The sequence below is a fragment of the Stegostoma tigrinum genome, chromosome 24 (assembly GCF_030684315.1).
Source record: "Stegostoma tigrinum isolate sSteTig4 chromosome 24, sSteTig4.hap1, whole genome shotgun sequence".
NCBI classification, from domain to species: domain Eukaryota; kingdom Metazoa; phylum Chordata; class Chondrichthyes; order Orectolobiformes; family Stegostomatidae; genus Stegostoma; species Stegostoma tigrinum.
This window is the reverse complement of record NC_081377.1, coordinates 26,193,134-26,213,421: the sequence shown is the minus strand read 5'-3', so window position 1 is coordinate 26,213,421 and position 20,288 is coordinate 26,193,134. Positions and strand designations below refer to the sequence as shown.

The 20,288-nt window shown below is 39.1% G+C and overlaps 1 protein-coding gene across 4 annotated transcripts in view; it reads left to right on the top strand.

The window, feature by feature from the left end:
- Positions 1-20,288, top strand: part of col8a2 (collagen, type VIII, alpha 2) — a 173,217-nt gene that overhangs the window by 77,467 nt on the left and 75,462 nt on the right. The gene's annotated exons all lie outside the window — the stretch shown is intronic.

Here is a 20,288-nt window from a genome sequence, read left to right as displayed (position 1 = left end):
CGATCAATTATCCACACAGTGGATTCACATGTGATTGTTCCAGGTTTCTACAATGACTTTCGTAATCTTTTATAGCTGTAAGCCATTATTTTCCCAAACTATACTTGCAAAATGACAACTCAGGTATGACCCATTTTGTAAATTAGCATCTTGTTTAAAAGTCACTGCATCTTCTTCCAACCATGGTAATAACAGGCAAGCACCATTAAAGCTCCAATTAACTACAATGGAATTTTCATGCATTCACATTCTTTAGGTTTAAGGCTTAGCAAAAGCTTATAAAGAATGTGCTTTACAAGATCTGAGCACAAACAGTGGTAACTATTGTAAGGAAAACTTGGTTACCTGTTTCCAGGGTGATTAAGGATATGGCATCATTGCCTTTTATTTACAGCTGAATGTTTTACCCATTGAAAACATGAATGTTAAGCAAGTATTGGATCAATTATAAAGAAAAACAACACACTTTGACTAGGTGTAGAGCTGGATGAACACAACAGGCCAAGCAGCATCAGAGGAACAGGAAAGCTGACGTTTCGGCTCTAGACCCTACTTCAGAAATTTGTTGAGATTTCTGAAGAAGGGTCTATACCCGAAACGTCAGCTTTCCTGCTCCTCTAATGCTGCTTGGCCTGCTGTGTTCATCCAGCTCTACACCTTGTTGTCTCAGATTCTCCAACATCGGCAGTTCCTACTATCTCTGCAACACTTTGACTCGGTTGTTCTGACTATCCACCCTTTTTGTATCTCTCATAATTTTATATTCTTCTATTAGGTTGCTCCTCAGCCTTTGATGCTGTAGCAAAAAACAATCTATGTTTGTTCAACCTCTCCTTATAGCTACTACACTCCAATCCAGGCAACAGCCTAGGAAACCACTTTTGCACCCTCTTCAACATCTCTACTTTCTTTGTACAGTGTAGGCAGATACCAGAACTGCGCACAATACTTCAAATGTGGCCTAATTAAATATTGAGGCCTAAATAAAACCAAACATGACTTGCCACATTTTATATCCAATGCCTGGACCGATAAACCCAAGCATGCCATATGGCTTCTTTATCGCCTTATCCACTTGAGTTTCCACTTTCAGGGAACCATGGACTTGCAGTCCAAGAACCCTCTGTATATCAATGTTGATAAGGATCCTGCCATGTACTGTATACTTCCCTCTTGCATTTGACTTCCAAAAATGCATCACCCAACACCTGTCTGGATTAAACTCAATCTGCTATTTTTCCACCCAGCTTTCCAACTGATTTAAATCCTGCTAAATCATTTGATAACCTTCCTCACTATCAGAACCCAACAAATTTTCATGTTGTCTGAAAACTTAATATTCAGACCATCTACATTTTCATCTAAATTATTCATAAGTATTGCAAACAACGAAGGTCACAACATTGATGCTTGCAGAACAGCACTAGTCACAAAATACAGTCAGGAAAACATCAGTCCACAACTCCTGTCTATCTTCCACACCAAGCCAATTTTGTATCCAACATACCAACTCACTGAGGGTCTCATGTGATGTAATATTCTGGACAAGCTAACCATGAGGGACCTTGTCAAGTGCTCTTGTAACATCCATGTAGGCAACTTCCTACCCTCAAATAAGTTTGTCACTTCCGCAGGAAACTCAATCAAATATGCGAGACAAAGCCTTCCTGGAACATAACCATGGTGACTATCACTAATAATCCATTCATTTCCAAACACAAGCAAATCCTGCCCTTCGGAATTTTCTCCAATAATTCCTCTCCCATTTATGTAAGGCTCACCAGTCCATCATTTCCTGGATTATCTCTGTTGGCCTTCTTGAACAAAGGAATAACATGGGTATTCTCCAGTTTTCTGAGAGCTTACCTGCGGCGAAGGAGAATAGAAAGGTCTCTATCAAGGCCCTAGAAATCTCTTCCCTTGTGTTCCGTAGTATTCTGGAGAGATCCCTTAAGGCCCCAGAGACTTATCTACCTTAAATGTTTTTCAAGACACCTAATTCTTAATATTGAGATGCGGTAATTGTGCAGCTAAACTGAATTATCAGAATCAAAGGAGAGTCATATCAGACTTGAATGTTAACATTGTCTCTCTCTCTCTCTCTCTCTCTGTATATAGATGCTGCCATCATTTCTGCTTTTATTTCAGATTTCCAGCATTGCAGTATTTTTGCTTTCACTTCATTATAAATCTACCTGTAATAAACAATTAATCTGTATTAAATAATTGGCTCAAAAACTTAAGATTCAGGAAGTTCGAATGATAAATTTAATTGTGTGAACTTCGCACACTCCTGATTTAGAGCGATGCCCAATTTGCCCTGAAGTGATACTATTACATGAACAGGAGAAGCAGCATTTGTTAAAATCACAAGACACTGAGTGGTGAGTGCACCAACATCCTCACATCTGAAATGGTGATCTCATTGTTTATGAGACAGATGGTTTATTTATGGCACATTGCTGGACGGTGGTGATGAGGGATGATTGAAGTTGCACGTGGATAGAACTGAAAGCATGGAGCTACTGTCATATGGAATTGAAGTCAGAAAAGACATAACAAAATGGTATAAACAGAGTCTCATAGGAAGACTTCAATATGAATGACTTATAAGATGTTTTCTCATCCTGTAGAAACAAGCACAATGTGTGAACGAAAAGTATGACATGGTCATTGAGAACAGTTGGACATTTGCAAATGAGAGCTTTATCTTAACTCCAGCTATCCTGAAATAGACACAAAAATGAAGCAATTTACGAACAATACTAATTTATAATGTAAAGCCATTTTTAAAAGTGCTCTCTTGATGATAAACCTGTCACATTTACTGCATAATAAAATGTGAGGCTGGATGAACACAGCAGGCCAAGCAGCATCTCAGGAGCTCCTGAGATGCTGCTTGGCCTGCTGTGTTCATCCAGCCTCACATTTTATTTTCTTGGAATCTCCAGCATCTGCAGTTCCCATTATCTCTGATACTACATTTACTGCATAGATTGTTTTTATCACCAGGACAAAGCAACTGCTAAAATATTTGGCTCGTAACAGCCCAATTGTGCCAAACCCTACTGTTCATCATATTGTATAACTGAAGCAATTTTACAGCCTCTTATAATAACATGGCTAGTCTTACCAACTGATTAAACCTGAGGGAAAATGTGTTTTCTTTAAGGAGCTGCACTTAGCTTGGCCAGTGCTCTCATATGCTATCTGTGTGTGTGTGTTTAAAGCATACTGTTACACATATAGTTTTGATGAAACATTTAAATATTTCATTTCCCTCCTGAGATTTAAAGAACAAATGAGAAGAACCAGAAGACTATTAAGAGTTTAGAGGGAAATAGGAATGGGTGGGTTTGAGGAAGGTGCAGACACGGGTGACAGGAGGTTTTTGATACAGTATGGTGAAGTGTGCTTTTAGCATCTGCATAGAGTACAACTCAGGAAAGCCAAAACAGAGCTTGTATCTGCACCTCTGGCTTCTTGGCTGATTTTTTGGCCTGAACATCATTCATTCTGAAGAACAGGCCTCAGCACTGTTATTTTTACAAGTGGTGACTAATAAAAATGGGGTATGTGGCACCAGCAAGCTCATGGTGGATGTGATTTGCATTGAAAATATCCGAATGAAACAAGTGATAATTGTCGGAATCCCTGGACCCCAAATACAGGTTATTATATGTTGACTTATAACAATAATCTGGAACGTAAGTCTTTTCTTTAATTTTAAATTGAAAAGAAACCCAAAGATTATTTTTCTTACATTTTACTTAAGCTGGGGGCTTGAGCATTTAACAAGCAGTGATTTGGAGCATCTTTAAACGTGTCGGTTCAGGACAGGGAAGCATAAATCATTACAATAGCATAAATAGAGGAATTAAAATAAAACTAAGAAATGTAAATTTGAATATATTTCGAAAGGTTTGATTTGTAGGAAAAATCTAATGATTGGACTTAAACCAAATCAGCACTGGATTCAACACTAAATTTATTCACTTCAGCAATTTAAACAAGTAATTGCCATAAATATAATTCCCAAACGATGATCTTATTCACTTCTCAAATACTCAAACTCCAGCAGAGGAGTCATTTAAAAAAAAACTAACAAATGTAGAATCAGGCTGGAACTTTCTGTTGTTCCCGAGTATTCACTACATAGACTCCTTGTAGGGAGATTTGACCAGCAAAAAATCTTGCCATTGTTTAACAAGAGGAGGGATTAAAATGGAGGAAAATGCAAGTGATTAAACTGCTATCACTGTTCTTCTATCAAGATAAAGCCTGATGCTTATAGTGCTTGTGTTTTAAAAAAAGATAAAAAGCATTTAATACATATTGAGGTGAATAATATAAATTGTTTGAATATGTTTTTGGTAAGCGAAGCATTTAAATATAAGTTACTTTTTCAAAAAAGTGAAATCTGAGATGATGAGAAACAATTTTAGGAATTTGATGTTGTTTTTACCAAGCCATCATAATAAAAAATGACTGGTGCATTCCTTCTGTATCTCTACTAAGTCGTTGATGCGTCATAGTGAAAAGAGATAAAATGATCAAAATGGTCATTAAAAGATCTGGACAAGACCGGATGATTTTTACAAGGGGAGCTAAGGACTAAATTGTTCACAGGTCATTAGGTTCATTCGTAGTACCAGACATTTGGAAATTTTCAAAAAATTTCAGACGCATGATCCAAGGAATGAAAGCTTAAAACCTTCAGTAGGAAAATGTTACAGCTGACCATAAAGTAAGTTGTTCAAGCATAACTAACTAAAAGGAAGAAGGGCAAAGGTCCAAACCTGCATGAGTTTATGAAAAGCAAAACATAATGCGTTGTGAGGTGTAATGCTTTTGAGATGTAAAAAAATTAATAAAATGTTCATGTTTCATATGCTAAATACCTTGCCAGCTAAAGAAATGATTTACATTTATATAGTTCCATTTTATGACCTCAGGACCTTCCGAAATGCTTCACAGCCAGTGAAGTACTTTTGAAGTCTAGACACTATTGAAATGTAGGGAAGTTGAGTGGCCAACTTAAACACAGTGAAGCTCCTACCAAAATTAATTAGATACATGACAAGATAAACTATTTGATATTCTTATTTAATGGATAAGTACATGACAGCCAGGAAAATGCCCCTGCTATTTTTCCAGCAGCACCTTTGGATTGTTTGTAATTGACTAAGAGAGCAGACATACTTCAGTTTAATGTATCCAAAAGATGATATGTCAGAGAGTGCAGATCTCTTTCAGTTAGACACAGCCAAAGTTCAAAGTTAGTGTCTGATACAAAGTTGATTGTGATTTCTCATTAAGGCAATGCACTGAAAATCAAGAACCAATGCTCCCAGAGTTATCAAAAATGTGAACACTGACTTGTTCAATTCTACCTAAATGCCTAATTAAGGAAGAATATTCATGTTAGGTTTCTTCCATTAACAAGTAAATAACTATTTATTGCAAATAAATTGTTTTTGATTTGTGACAAAAAGGGAATAGCTGCCTCTTACTACCCCTGCCCTTGACCCCTGTACACCTTTGTAGTGCTAATCTTAGATGTGGCCCAATTTCATCCATTCAAGCATTGGAAATACTGAAACCCTTAGCACATACATTTTCCCTTTGTCAATGATTCTACTTTATTTTCCATCCGCTGTCCCAGGCTGAGCCAGACTATACCCAATTTTGGCATCGTATATACCCACAGTTGCAGCTCATATCAATTTCGGTTGCATGTAACACCTAAGATTATATTGATAGTGCTGATTTCTCCATCTGTAACATTACATGTCTCAACCACTGTTTTAGTCCATTTTTTTATGAAATCCTCATCAAGGCTTGTCATTTCTAGTCTTGACTATTTCCATGCTGTCTTGATTGCCTTCTATTTTCCACTCTCCATAAAAGTTCACTCAAAACTCTGCTGCTTTGATTTTGACTAATATCAGATCCTCTCTACTAATAACCTCTGATTTGCCTTGACTACTGTCTCAACAAGTTTAAATTTTAAATTATAAAATTGTACATGGTAAATACTACCATTTGCACATCTCTTCTTTTCTGTATTACATCCTCTGGTCCCACACGATTCTGCATTCTGTCTCCTGCCAGCACTGGCATCTTAGGCTTCACCCCACTAACAAAGGTCATGGCTTTAACCGTCTCAGTTTTAAGCATGGAATTCACTATCTAAGGCTGTTTGACTCTGTGTGCTCTCAACACCTCAACTGGAATGAATAGATCCAGTTTATGTAATGATTTCTACAAATGTAACGACACATAGGGTACAAGCTCCTTCAAGTGATAAATCAAATTCAGAAATTGGCTGAGCTCCAAACTATTATGCTATAGATTTGTGCCATTCAACATTTTAAGAGTCAAGTATTGTTAAAATCCACCGATATAACAATTATTTCCAATTAACTCATGTCTGATTGTTCTCGGTTTTTTGTCTTCTCTGAAGCAGTCCAGTGTACCTGCTGGAGTCACACAAGCCTCAGATCATCCAGTTCCTGAATCAGTGTGTGGGATTTGGCTATGTCTTGTTTCAATCTATTGAATTTTTAACAGAAACCATATGTAAAAACAATCGGGAGAAATAGGAAAACTAACAATACAGTTTAGTTAGAAAAAAATTGGGAATTCCTGCATCAGCAAAAATATTAAATTTTGGATACAAGAGTTGAATAATATCTTTCAACTGAAAGTAGCGTACATTTTAGGAAAAGCGTTCTCATTTGCCAAGATACTAGGTGCCTGGAATGCCAAGTCTGGATTCGACACCACATGCAGTTTTAATTTTTTCAAGTGCTATGGTCTGCTATGAAAGTTTTTTGTGAGGTGCTGGAAGTACTTTATTGTTAAACTTGGGTGTGTATGATGTTCTAATGCTTTCTGCCAAATAAATGTATAATCACACACAGCAGAGTCAAATTTGCAGCACTGTTAAAGAGAATATTCTCATTGCAGATGAATTATGTTTTGCTTCATTGCTCAGCTGATTCTTAAAGCATAATGCAAAGTACTTTACTACTTAATAACATTTTTTGATTCGTTCTTTGCTCTAGTATCTGTGGTCAATGAGTGTTATCATCTTCACTGACCTTCCTACTGAGTTGCATGCGTTTTATGTTAATGTCATCTCCAAATGGTGTTTCTGATAATTGCCACAGTTTTAATGGCTCAGATGCACAATCCAATATCGTTCATTGACAGTGTTTCATGTAAATCATGGTAGAGTTCAATGGTGGTAAGTCTCCAATCATGTTTTACTGTATAATTTAATCATGCAAATTCCCCCATCCTTTTTTGGAGGTGGGATTGTGAATTTATTGTTTTTGCTTTCAAATACAAGATACGTTATTTGTTACTATTTTACAATTCAGTGATCTGACTTCTCCAGCACAGTGCAGTTCAGGTCAATGTTCTGCATTTCCCTCTACCATTATACAGTGCAATGATGTGAATTTTTCACTTTATTTATTTTACAGGATGGGGGCATCACTGGCTAACCCAGAATTTATTGCCCATCCTACTTGCCCTTGAGAAAATGTTGGAAAGTCTGCTTAAGAACAATTCACATCCTGAGAAGGCATCAAAAAATGTCAATCTGGCGGGCTGTCAGTTTTGGTGCTCTCTCACCTACTGTATTGTCAGTTGACAGGGAAGCTGATGCCTTGGGCACCCCTTATGTTTCACATGCCACCCTCCCTCCCCCACTCCTCATCTGTACCTCTGGAAATATACCCAACAAGGAGAATGTAAAACCTATCCCATGAATTGTAACAGTAGAGGAACATAATGCAAAAGGAGATAAATGCAAGATGATGATAGTGATGCTGTTAGTAGGATAAGCCTATTGAGATTAACATGGTAAAAATGGCTAAATCAAGTCTGATTTGTAAGTTTAACCAATTAAATTTCAATACGTTTTGTATTTCTTTATAAAATAGTAGAATAGCTGTGTTATAACTAACAGATTACCACAGGCCACAGTGAAATTTTATCCTAAAAATATATTTTTCTTTGGCTGACCAAGAAGCCTTGTACTTACCATCTATTTGCTGTGCCTTTTATGGGTTATTTAATCAGTGTGGTTGAGTAAGAGTCATTGGGGATCAGTATGACTAATGTAGTGCCAAAGAAAGTAATGCGTTGATTTTGTACAAGTTTTATCAATTTACTTTATTAACACAGTACACAAAACATTGATGTTGTCATGGCAACAGAAGCAAAGGTTACTGCTGAAAAAGCCACAAAGATAAATATCTAAAGTTGGAGTTCAAGTAAGTCTTTAAGATCTTCAGGAGATGGAGGTTATTCCTTCTCTATTTAGTTAAGTTATAATATGAGACCCACATTCACAGTCTTAACTCATATGTAAGAAGTGCGCTCTTTTTAAGCTTCCATAGGTACTTCACATTTATAGAATATTGGTCTGGAGTCACATGTAGGCCAGACGAGATAAGAATGGCAGATTTCCTTCCCAAAAGGACATTGGTGAACCAGATGAGCTTTTACAACAATTGACATTGGTACAAATAATTAGTGATTTTCCTGTTAATGATAAAAAAAACTTGTGTGCAAGTTCTTTTAACCTGAGTTAGTAAATCATGCAAACTTGGTGATCTACTGGTTCAGTCAGATTTCCCTGTTTGTGAAGATTCCATCAATAGTGAGGCTTACTTTCCAATGCAGTACCCCAGTGAGCAAATTATAGATACCTGAATTGACTGAGAAAGATTTATTCAGTCTAATCCCAGTTTTTAGCTCTTGTTCCATTGGCTTCTGGTTATGGCACTTGAACTGTATATTAAGTACTTTTTTTAATACAATGTTTGCTGTCTCTAATCTCTTTTCATGTAAGGAGCTATATATGGCTATTATCTCAACTCATCACATTAACTTATGATTAGAATAGTACTATTCTAATAATTGGCCAGCTTAAACAAAATAAGAACTATAATGTATACCATCAAAAGCATTGTGGATTTTGGAGATCTGAAAGCATTTTAGCTCTAATATGGCTGTTCAGAACTCAAGATCAAAGTTCTGAAGGAGAGTCATCTGGACTTGAAATATTAAGTGCTGCTCTCTTCACAGAGGCTGCCAGTCCTGCTGAGTTTCTGCAGGAATTCCTCCCTGTGCATAATACCATCGATTTAGACAATCGGACTCAGAAACCTGTGGAGGCAGCTTCTCAGCTAAGAAGGAAGTATATATGCTGGGTTATGGAGAGAAAAGTGTGGTAGTCTAGGAAAATGAATAAAAAAGCACTGACCAAAGTGAAATGCTTTTGTAGTAATGAAATATTGATCCAAATATAGTTACTCTTATATATTCCTATGTGATAATTATGGTCATTGGATTTAATTTAACACTGAATAAACTTTACCTCCAGCAACTGGAACCTCCACTTTACAAGCTTTGGTTATCAGCAGTGCATAAATCACTATTAATCAATAACTTACTTAAACAGATGTAAATTCTGTAAAGGATGAATAACATTGGTATATTTCAAACTTGGTTGAGTTGAGATCATGTTTAAGCTGAATTTGCTTTCATCTACGCTGCCGTGAAATGGCCAACAATCTAGTCTTGTTGTTGACATTGTAATAATTCTTCCTAGTGAATGGTCTGTCTGAAGGAAGTGTCTTGCCAAAGGACAGCAAGTTGCTATGATATTTTTCCGATAGTTAGGCTGAGGAGACAGTCCCAGAGCCCACCTCAGCAGGAGCAGAGATTGACCTCAAGTTATTGGCATTAATCTAAACCACACATTAGCCAACTGAGCTAACCAGCACCTCCACAGTAACAATTACTGGATTTCATAAAAAAAGTAATTTGTTGTGTGGAGTGCTTAACATGACAGGCACTGTATAATTATTTCGGAGCAAATTACTGCAGATGTTGGAGTCTGTACTAAAAACAACAAATACTGGAGATTACAACTGGCCAGACAGAATCCATGGAGAGAGAGCCAGCTAACTGTTTGTGTCCTGATGACTCTTCATCAGAGCTCCAATGAAGAGTGATCTAGACCCTCTCTGATGAAGGGTCTAGGCCCGAAACGTTAGCTTTTGTGCTCCTGAGATGCTGCTGGGCCTGCTGTGTTCATCCAGCTCCACACTTTGTTATCTTGGATTCTCTAGCATCTGCAGTTCCCATTATCACTCATAGACTCAACATTAACTTGCTCCCTTTTCAGGAATATAAAATGTGAGGCTGGATGAACACAGCCAGCCAAGCAGCATCTCAGGAGCACAAAAGCTGACGTTTCGGGCCTAGACCCTTCATCAGAGAGGGGGATGGCGAGAGGGAACTGGAATAAATAGGGAGAGAGGGGGAGGCGGACCGAAGATGGAGAGTAAAGAAGATAGGTGGAGAGAGTGTAGGTGGGGAGGTAGGGAGGGGATAGGTCAGTCCAGGGAAGACGGACAGGTCAAGGAGGTGGGATGAGGTTAGTAGATAGCTGGGGGTGCGGCTTGGGGTGGGAGGAAGGGATGGGTGAGAGGAAGAACCGGTTAGGGAGGCAGAGATGGGTTGGACTGGTTTTGGGATGCAGTGGGTGGGGGGGAAGAGCTGGGCTGGTTGTGTGGTGCAGTGGGGGGAGGGGACGAACTAGGCTGGTTTAGGGATGCAGTAGGGGAAGGGGAGATTTTGAAACTGGTGAAGTCCACATTGATACCATATGGCTGCAGGGTTCCCAGGCGGAATATGAGTTGCTGTTCCTGCAACCTTCGGGTGGCATCATTGTGGCAGTGCAGGAGGCCCATGATGGACGTGTCATCTAGAGAATGCGAGGGGGAGTGGAAATGGTTTGCATCATGGGCCTCCTGCACTGCCACAATGATGCCACCCGAAGGAGACTGGGAGGTGCAGTTGTTTGTTGCGAACTGAGCGGAGGTGTTCTGCAAAGCGGTCCCCAAGCCTCCGCTCAGTTCGCAACAAACAACTGCACCTCCCAGTCGCAAACTATTTCCACTCCCCCTCCCATTCTCTAGATGACATGTCCATCATGGGCCTCCTGCACTGCCACAATGATGCCACCCGAAGGAGACTGGGAGGTGCAGTTGTTTGTTGCGAACTGAGCGGAGGTGTTCCGCAAAGCGGTCCCCAAGCCTCCGCTCAGTTCGCAACAAACAACTGCACCTCCCAGTCGCAAACCATTTCCACTCCCCCTCCCATTCTCTAAATGACATGTCCATCATGGGCCTCCTGCACTGCCACAATGATGCCACCCGAAGGTTGCAGGAACAGCAACTCATATTCCGCCTGGGAACCCTGCAGCCATATGGTATCAATGTGGACTTCACCAGTTTCAAAATCTCCCCTTCCCCTACTGCATCCCTAAACCAGCCTAGTTCGTCCCCCCCCACCCACTGCATCCCAAAACCAGTCCAACCTATCTCTGCCTCCCTAACCGGTTCTTCCTCTCACCCATCCCTTCCTCCCACCCCAAGCCGCACCCCCAGCTATCTACTAACCTCATCCCACCTCCTTGACCTGTCCGTTTTCCCTGGACTGACCTATCCCCTCCCTACCTCCCCACCTATACTCTCTCCACTTATCTCCTTTACTCTCCATCTTCGGTCCGCCTCCCCCTCTCTCCCTATTTATTCCAGTTCCCTCTCCCCATCCCCCTCTCTGATGAAGGGTCTAGGCCCGAAACGTTAGCTTTTGTGCTCCTGAGATGCTGCTTGGCCTGCTGTGTTCATCCAGCCTCACATTTTATTATCTTGGAATTCTCCAGCATCTGCAGTTCCCATTATCTCCCTTTTCAGGAATGCTGTCTGACCAGCTGTGATCTCCAGCATTTGTTGCGTTCAGCACTGCATAACTATTGGCTTTTGTTTCACACTATTTCTCATGCTAACTCAATTAGCTGACCAGTCACTGAGTGTATTCGACAATTTTTGTTCACCTTGACTTTTCTTTCCCACCATGTTTGCCCATGTCTTTCAGAGAATTGAATCAATCTGCCCATTCTATTGTAGAATTATATATGAACAATTTGAGAAAACCATTAGTGTACAATGAAGTTCCTTAGTACAGTGAAAAATTCTCACAATAGTTCAACATACTAAACTAATGCTTGCAGTAATGTTTGGTGTAACATCTACAATGCTGCAAGCAAAATGAATGAAACAGGCTCCTTATCACATACATTCTTCATCTATGTCTGATTAAAGAATTAAAATATTTTTTTGGGAATCTTAATCTCATTTTCTTCAACTTGGAGTACAGCTTGTGCTTCCCAGTAGCTGGCAGGATGATTTTGTTTCACTGAAGGAGAATAGTCTACTATATTGTTTTAAGATGCATTTTTGGTAATTAGATTTACAAATAAATAGCATTTGTAAGAAGATGACCTTTTTACAATGCTATTTTCTTTATTCAGAGTGAACAAAACTATAGTCAACAATGAAGCATACATCACAAATGGAATAGAAAAATGTGTTTGATATGAGAGCCAAGAACATTAGTCAGACAGCTTTTGAAGGAGAAATGTAGAACAAATTTTGGATAAATATTGAGAGATTATCCTTTTCCTTTGATTAGCTGAAATAAAAATTGCAGATTATGTGATATAAATGTGAGCAATTGTTTCACAGAAACAAGGATACTTTCATGCTAAAAGAATTTTGTGACCCACTAGGTATATTTGGAGTGAAGTGTTTGCTTTTATTCCGTACATAACAGATTTTACTCGTCACATTTCACTTCTGTTTAAACATGTTGTTCATTTGGATGTTGTATATGATCCTTCCTGGTTTTATTTCAAAAATGTGTCCCAATCAGTGACATTTCAATGACCATTGTTTGGGTATGAATCACTGTTACAGATACTTTCGGCATATTAGATTAGATTAGATTTCCTACAGTGTGGAAACAGGTCCTTCGGCCCAACAAGTCCACACTGCCCCTTGAAGCATCCCACCCAGACCCATCCCCCTATAACCCACACACCCCTGAACACTACAGGCAATTTAGCACGGCCAATCCACCTAACCTGCACATCTTTGGACTGTGGGAGGAAACCGGCGCACCCGGAGGAAACCCACACAGACACGGGGAGAATGTGCAAACTCCACACAGACAGTTGCCCGAGGTGGGAATCGAACCCGGGTCCCTGGCGCTGTGAGGCTGCAGTGCTAACCACTGAGCCACCGTGCTGCCCTACAGTTTGGATAAATTTTATGTCATAAAAATGATGAATATATTGTCAGTAAGGAGTAAAAATATCAAGTTCTAATACTCCAATTAGCTTGGGCCATAATTCAAAACATCGAACACACAAAAAATGTACACCTTTCTTAATTTTTAAGGATTTCTCTGTCATTTTCAGCAATCAGCATATAAAATTCAAATTATTCATGATTTTCAACAGGCTGTTCTATAATTGTATCAGAGATAATGGGAACTGCAGATGCTGGAGAATTCCAAGATAATAAAATGTGAGGCTGGATGAACACAGCAGGCCAAGCAGCATCTCAGGAGCACAAAAGCTGACGTTTCGGGCCTAGACCCTTCAGAGATGAAGGGTCTAGGCCCGAAACGTCAGCTTTTGTGCTCCTGAGATGCTGCTTGGCCTGCTGTGTTCATCCAGCCTCACATTTTATTATCCTATAATTGTAGATGTGTTTGCAACAGTAACCTATTCTAATGTGATGTAGTTTTGTATTCCATAATATTGGTCATTGCATTTTTGCTAGATTATGGCACATAAGTTGTTTTTAATGAAAAACATTCTTGCAACTAAGAAATTCAAGAAGTGTTGAAATAATATACCATAATTTGGGGGCGGCACGGTGGCTCAGTGGTTAGCACTGCAGCCTCACAGCATCAGGGACCCAGGCTCAATTCCAGCCTCAGGCGACTGTCTGTGTGGAGTTTGCACATTCTCCCCGTGTCTGCTTGGGTTTTCTCCGGTTTTCTTCAGTTTCTCCCACGGTCCAAAGATGTGCAGGCTAGGTGGATTGGCCATGCTAAATTGCCCATAGTATTCAGGGGTGTGTGGGTTATAGGGGGATGGGTGTGGGTGGGATGCTGCAAGGGGCGGTGTGGGCTTGTTGGGCCAAAGGACCTGTTCCCAAACTGTAGGGAATCTAATCTTTAAAAAAATTAGACAAATTACGATCTGATTTTTAAAAACCCGAAAAGCAAGCTTTTATTTTATTGTATGAAGATCACATTTTACTGCTAATTAATATCATGCGCTAGAATTCTTAATCAAGCTGAGAAGTTCTGGAAAATTAGCTTTCCTCTTCCAAAGCTAATTTTTCAACAAGGCAATGGACCAACTTTCAACTGTAACACAGAGTAATCTGTCTTACAATATGAGGGAGACGTCAAAAACCATCTTCATGGCCATGCCCCATTTGAATGTGGTCAGTCAGCTTCCACATGTTGAGCAATGATTCATAGTCAATATGTCTTTAAGACACATGGTCATGATGCATCCATTGTATCATGGCATGTGTCTTAAGTATAGAAAGATTGCATTCTGCATCTTAACTAAATTAACATGAACTGTAACATGCTATTGAAAGCACATTGCTGTGTTGCTACGTGTTAACTTAATATTAGCACTGACACTGATGTGCCTTTGAATATAAGACTTGTCCACAATTGTAGATGTAATAACTATCTATTGGATTCTTAAATATCAATATATCTATGTCCAGTTTCTTGCATTATGGAAAAAAACATAAGTATCAATGTACTGGGTAAAATGCTCCACTGGAGGCAAAACCTCAATCACTGCACTTAATATGTAGATAAAACATAAAACAGTCCTGAACCATTGCAATCCCTCACTCACCATAGACTCTCCATGCCCCATCTGTGCCAACTCTTTCCACATCATATGTTTTCATACTCTATATGTTTTCATACCATGCATAACATCCCATGCACCCTACCCATCTCCATGACCGTCTGTGGCAACTTCATGCTAACTCATACAAATACATGCCCCGAACCACCATCCCTGTCCTTTACAAATGACACACTAACTCACCTTGTATCTACCGTGCCAGTCCTCAGGACCGACACAGAATAAAGTAAGGCAACATTCGACTAAATCAGCTTCGAACTATGTATTGTAATGACTACTATTTTGAAAAGAAAATCCAATTCATAACAATCCATTTGCTGCGCTCACATTTCTTCAACTGCACAATACCTGATTTTAAAAAATTATTTGAGTGCATCCCTTACAAAACGGACTAGAATTTATTTATCATCACATGATACCAATGAGGTTGTGAAATGCAATGGTGAAAATGATGGTTATGAAATGAGTCACACATCAGCCAGCAGTAATCCCGAAATGGAGACTCTCGGGCTCATGTCAGTAGATGGGGTGAAATAGTAAGCAATGAATTTTTTAACATTTTAGACATTTTTTTCAAAGATATATAGAACAAGACTTTTGAATTCCTTGGCAGTTTAACAGCTCCCTTTGACAGCTTCCCTTGGCAGGTGTCCTTGATAGGTCTTCGTGACAATCGCTTTTGATGCATTGATGGTTGATTTTGACGTTTGTGTTGATGATTCCTAGCCTATATTTTACAGAAGCACTTACCACCCACTTTGAGGCTTATTCACATGTTGTAGCTAAGTCAAGATCGGACAGTTATTTTGTTCAATTCTCATCCCGATTTTTTAATGCAAATGCGGTGGTAGGCATGTGAAAGTTAACCTATTAAGATTGTATTTCTTTTGTCTGTTCAAGATTGGTGCACAGTTAGGACTCTGATGAAGAATTATATTGTAGGTTAGTGACCTTGTTAGACAATGCCCTGAGTTATTAATCTGAGTCATACCGTTTGAACTGGTATCCATCAAAGACTGGACATTTTTATATTGGGAGGTAGGAAAAATTACAGGAATGGGCCTGTTAGCAACTTTCATAATTGACCCAGAGTCATTACCACAGCCTTTGAAACATGCCAGACACCTGATTTCTAGACAAGACAAAAGGAAGCTACAGAAAGCAACAGAAAGGAGCTTACAACACTATAAAAGACATTCAATATATTTAAGTATATGCCTCCCGAAATTGATAAATACCAGATGTTTAATGCTACTACTACACTTCTAAAATTGAAGTCAGTAAAGAAAAATATAAAGTTGAGAACCTGTTTATTTAGAACAGAGAATGTGGAAATTCTTCCAGCAACAAATGTTTGCTTTCTGCAGCAGTTTACAGAAAACACTGTCCTCTTGACCTTACTGATGCCGGTATCTGTGGCCAAGTGATTTTCTCTTTGACAAGATGAAGGAAATGCAGAACTGGCATTAAGAGTTAGCAACATTTATCAGAAGGCAAATAAGTACTTGCATTGCTGTAAAGACATTAGTAACTATTAAAGAAGTAGCCAAAAACTTTTTTTATTGAGGTCCTCCCAGACATCCTTTCATTCCTAACTAAATGAAAACTTTGTCTCACATTCAACTATGTAAATGTTTTAAAAAATGAGACTTCGAAACAGACTGAGGCTGCATCAATGCTTGGCAAAGCACAATAAATATGTTCAGTTAGTTCTGCAGTTTCCTGGCAAGCATTTGGATTCAAAAGGGTTGGATTGTTTAGAGGTACTGGTAAGTGAGAATTGTAGCTCAGATCCGCTGGGAGTCATTGCTGTCCAGTTCAATGTGGTTAACCTCACAGAAGCAGGGTCAATTGTAGAAGTTTTATGCTTTATGAAGTTTGACATTTGTACATTAGTTTCAATTAAAAGTCTCTCATATTTAAATAAATATAGATTTGATGGATTATAAGCAGTTTTAATATTTAAAATATCAGTGTTTTCCATTTGTTGGGTAGGTTCTCTAATTAGTTTGCTGTTTTGTGGGATTCCACTGTGCACTTATTGGTTTCCTCATTTCTCTGTGCAGTGACAGTAACTCCTTCAAAGGCACTCCGTTGGTCTTGCAGTATTCAGATCTTATGCAAGATTTTATACAAAATGCAAATTTAGCTCTTTCATTCTTTCCTCCTGAAATATCTTACTGGCTTTTGACAAATCACAATGCACAATCAAAAAAATGATAGACTGAAAAATATGGTAACAATATATTCATTCTGCATTGCTCAGTAGTGTTAAGTATGTATTTAATGCAATAATTAATTCAAGGTTATGTGAATTTCCCTCTTTTAGCTGTGGATGTCCTCCATCAGTGATAGCAACATTCTCTTCTTTTTTTGTCTACAGGCTTGGTGTTTTCAAGCTACCACTACCTACTGCACATAGCTACATATTGGCACAGAACAGCAGGCCAGTTTGTGTGAACTGCCTCTGAAGGAGTGTATCTCCGTGCAATGTCTATTGACCTTTCAATATCTTATACAGGATGCACATAAATTTTGGTCCGTCTTTCAAGCCATGTTCTCTAGCTGAGTTGAAGTCTTGAACTGTACCATACAGTTTAGATCTACAGCTCGCTCAAACTATAACATTTCGCAGAGCAGGAGTCAGTTCAAATTATCATGCCTATGCTCACTCTTTGTGAGAGTATTCAAGAATACATCACAATAGTTTGACCTCTCTTAGTGGTCCCCTTTCTTTGCTTCAAACATTCAAAATGTACAACTCATATTTACATTACGCTTTTCACATCCCCATGAAATCCTAAAGCAACTCACATCCAATTTCAAGTAATAGATGAATACCAAGAAGATAAATGAGCCGGGAATCAATCTGTTTTAGTGAAGTTGATGCACAATAAATGTTAGCTAGGACACCAATTATTTAACCTTCCCTTAAATATGCCAATTCTTGACATCAACTGTTCTATATGGCACAGTGTTCTGCGCATGGAAATTTCTCTTAAGCTATTAATTACTAATGTTGTCTAAGCTCCTTTCTAACGCTTCCCAAGCACTCACATAAGAAAATACCCTTTTTATCCTTAATGTTAAGCTGAGGTATTCCATTTTTTTGTGTTCCTTTCTGATCAACTATAAATATAATCTGACTCACTATACTTCTCAGCCTGCATCTTTATGTTTCATTGACTGACATTGAACATCTATGTGATCTTATGTTGCCCCTGAAGACCATTTGAGGTCTTTTTCTCTGATTTTTTGCCCATTGAGGTCAGTCAATTTATAGCCTGCTGTCCCTCACATGACCTCATATAGTATCTGAAGTGTAAAGAATGATATAATTTGTTACAAGGAGAATTAAGTAGAAGAGTAAGGAGGTTATCCTTCAGTTGTATAGGACATTGTTGAGATCATGTGTAGAGTACTGTATTGAATAGCATATTGTTTTCTTTATTTAAGGAAGGATGTAAATGCATTGCAAGCAATTCAGAGAAGGCTTACTGGAACAATACTGTGAATGGACAAGTTATATTACGATGAAGTACATGAATAGGAAAAGTTTGGAGGGATATCCTTTAACTGTAAGAACCACATGTCACTCCACAATAACTGTTGGCATGTAAAACAAATTAAAGTTAAATAACCAAACAAATACATATAACTCATTTCTGGGTGGCACGGTGGCTCTGTGGTTAGCACTGCAGCCTCACAGCACCAGGGACCCAGGTTCAATTGCAGCCTCAGGCGACTGTCTGTGCAGAGTTTGCATATGCTCCCTGTGTCTGTGTGGGTTTCCACCAGGTGCTCTGGTTTCCTCCCGCAGTCCAAAGATGTGCAGGCTAGGTGAATTGGCCATGCTAAATTGCCTGTAGTGTTCAGGGATGGGTTATATGAGGATGGGTCTAGGTGGGATTCTGCAAGGGGCAGCATGGACGTGTTGGGCCAAAGGGCCTGTTTCCACACTGGAGGGAATCTAATCTAATTCCTGAAGAAGGGTCTCAACCCAAAATGTCAGTATTCCTGATGCTGCTTGACCTGCTGTGTTCATCTAGCTCTATACCTTGTTATCTCACATATACCCCAATTTTACACTGTAAGTTATTTTAAAACATAGCTGTGCCTTTGATTAAAGTCTGAATCCACTGCAAGAGCATATTCACATTTATCAGTATAAGCTTACATTAGCTTGAGCAATACAAAGCAACAAATCTATAAACCCATGAACATACTTTTAACCAGGGCTAAATTAACTTCTACCTCACAAGGACTATTTAACAATTAACCATGACTATGCAGTCTATAATTTCATTCCTCACTTGCTTAATCACGTCAAATTATTAATTATTGAAAAATAACTCAACCCTATAGCAGCTTGATTGAAACACATAAAATCCTGAAGGAGCTTGAACGGATGGATGTGGAGAGATTGTTACCTCTTATGGAGAATCAGGAACTAGGGGATGCCTTTTAAAAATGATGAGTCAACCATTTAAAACAGAGATAAGGCTTTTTTTTCACACAGAAAGCTGTAACGCTTCGGAATTATTTTCCTCAAAAGGCACTGGAAACTGGGACTTCCATTATTTTTTCAAACGACAAGTAGACGCTCTCTTCGAAAGCAGTGGGTTGAAAGATTGTCAGGGGGAGGAGAAGTTGAGGTCACAACCAGATCAATCACTATTTTCTTCAATGATAGAGTAGATCAAGGGGATGAATTGCCTACATCTGCAGCTAATTCATATGTCCATTGTTAATGAGCGCTCAGTTCCTGTCTACATTTATCTGTGAAAATCCACTGAAAGTAATTGAAACAAGATAATACTACCCTATTGTTGCAAATCATTAACAATACTCATTACAAACTAAGGGTTAATCTCCATAACCTCATCCTTTTCAGATCCTCAGTCTAGCTGCAAATTGGTCTTTAATCCTGTGAGTTCATTTTAACTCAATTTAACACAGCATGCTTTTTAAAAAAGAATCCCTACAGTGTGGAAACAGGCCCTTTGGCCCAACAAGCCCACACCGACCATCAGAGCAGCTCCCCACACCCCCCCGCCCACCCCAACCCAGTCCCCTAATCTACACATCCCTGAACACTATGGGCAATTTAGCATGGCCAATCCAACGAGCCTGCACATCTTTGGACTGTGGGAGGAAACTGGAGCACCTGGAGGAAACCCACGCAGACACTGGGAGAATGTGCAAACTCCACACAGTTGCCCAAGGGTGGAATTGAACCCGGATCCCTGGTGCTGTGAGGCAGCAGTGCTAACCGTTGAGTCACTGTTCTTGTTAAATTATATCACAATGCCTGAACAGTAAGAAGTCCAGAAATCCTGAAAATAAATAAAATCAAAATAAACAATCCGACAATTAACCTGCCTGTTTATCTGGTAACAGTTACAAAGCACAATCTTGCATGAGGTATTATTTCACAACACAGTTC